Consider the following 2,212-nt stretch of genomic DNA (forward strand, 5'->3'; position numbering starts at 1 on the left):
TGTGTGTGTTTGTATGTGCGTGTTTTTGTATGTGTGTGTTTGTATGTACGCGCGCGCGCGCGCGCGCGTGTGTGTGTGTGTGAATCAATCAACCAACCAACCAACCAATCAATCAATCAATCAATCAATCAATCAATCAATCAATCAATCAATCAATCAATCAATCAACAAGTGGTCGAAGTAAATTGCCGGTCACACACTTAGTGTGGAACACCGACAGTAGAATAATACATGTAGATAATCCTGTCTTTAGCCCCTACCTGTGAGCACAATCTCGGCCCGGCCTTCGAACCGACACCGCTCACTTCCCACCCTGAGCGTGCCTTCTACACGGATGTAGTCCGAGCTCAGCCTGACTACATCCGGCAGGTAGGGGACAAAGGTCAGTGACCCCTCTGACGTGATGTCCAGCCCGCCCAGAGAGGCGGTTTGGGTGTCTAGGAGGATACATTTGTCTACGGTCACAACGTCACCGTCAACCGGCACCTGGAATAGAGTGGGTGGGGAGGGAGTGGGGGGTAGAGTAGGTATATAATTTATTGATGGGCATAATACTAATACTAATAATACTACTAATAATAATAATGGTGAAAAATCATGATCATCATCATCATCATCATCATCATCATCATCATCATCTTCATCATCCTCATCATCATCATCCTCATCATCATCATCATCATCATCATCATCATCATCATCATCATCATTCATTCATTCATTTAAAATGATTAAAAAAACCCATCCATCCAGGAAGAAGAAAGACACGTCAAAAAAAGAACAACAACAACAACAACAACAACAACAACAACAACAACAACAACAACAACAACAACAACAAATCCCAAAACGACTGGACGACATCTACAAAAATAGCCTATCGGAAAGGAGAAATCGAACGAAGGGGGGAATTTCGTTTGCGGCAATTAAAAATTTCAGGAAGCGAAAAAGACATTTGCGGTAGTATGAGGATGATGTTTTAGCGTAGTATCTGACTTGGCAATCTTTGCCTTATCGATACGTCTTACATACGGTTATCGAAACTATGTTTGCTGCAATGTGATCCAAGTCTTATTCCGTCTTGGATGTGATATGCCAGTATTCGAAATAAAACGGATTTGTCGCTAGTGAGATACGCTAAAATTGGCCGAAATAGTGTGCCATGTAAAATATCCTTTTCCCTTCTTGAAATTGCCGCAAGTGGAGTTCTCCTCTTCGTTTGAAGGACAGGTGGCCTAAGAGCAGGTTCGACTGCACACTGTTATTTAATGACAGAGAGCTTGAAAAAACCACAAAGAGGTGGATTATGAAAATTTTAAAGAAAGGTGGGTTTGGTTGGGGTGGGGTGGGGGAGGGGGGATGGGGAGTAGTTTCAATTTTACAAACCTCATTGTTGCTCCATGTTCCGGGGTCCGACCACAGACCACACACGTCACTGTCCACCTGGTAATCTGGACATACGGCAAACGTTTGCCCACACAAGAAAGAGACGAGAGTACAGAAAAGTGGGACTGTATACATCCGCACGTCCATGATCGCTGGCGACAAAGCCAGTCGATAAGTTATTAGGCGTATAGGAGCGCGGGATCTGAAGGGTCCTGCTATTTATTAGGGACGGGCTGCTGGACAAAGCTTGGGTGGGGCTTGAACTCACTAGCTACCAGCTTGCTCATTTAACTTTAAGTATGATAGGGACATATCGGCATCAGAGAGGTTCGGTGTGTTGGCGGTAGAGTGAGTACGTACCGAGGACCGTTTAATTGAGTCAGTTGACGACGTGCACTATAAGAGAACTGGTTAAAGTCTACTTGAGCCCACCCCCTCCCCTCTTTCTTGAAAGAAGTTAAAGCGTCTGTCCTGAATAGCGTCATGGTGACCAATGTGGCCCAACAGTTTTTTTTCTAGTAAGAGTTTTACGGCTCTTGCAACACAACTGGGTCATATACGTGTCGAAGATAAGAGGTGTTGCAAGAGGGTAACAAACACCAAAACGACCGAGGAGAGATCAGAACGTGGAGACTGAACTTCCGTAATAATAGGACAGGTAAGTTCAGAATAGAGGGTTCAGGGGGATTTTTAAAACCTGAAAACATGCTTTTGCATACAGACATACAGATCAGATTTAGATCTATGTATTGGTAAGATAAGATTAGATAAATCGTTATTTTCCTGACACTGGCATATTGATTTTGTGTTTCACCAAACACACACA

The sequence above is a fragment of the Aplysia californica genome, unplaced genomic scaffold (genome assembly GCF_000002075.1).
Source record: "Aplysia californica isolate F4 #8 unplaced genomic scaffold, AplCal3.0 scaffold00201, whole genome shotgun sequence".
NCBI classification, from domain to species: domain Eukaryota; kingdom Metazoa; phylum Mollusca; class Gastropoda; order Aplysiida; family Aplysiidae; genus Aplysia; species Aplysia californica.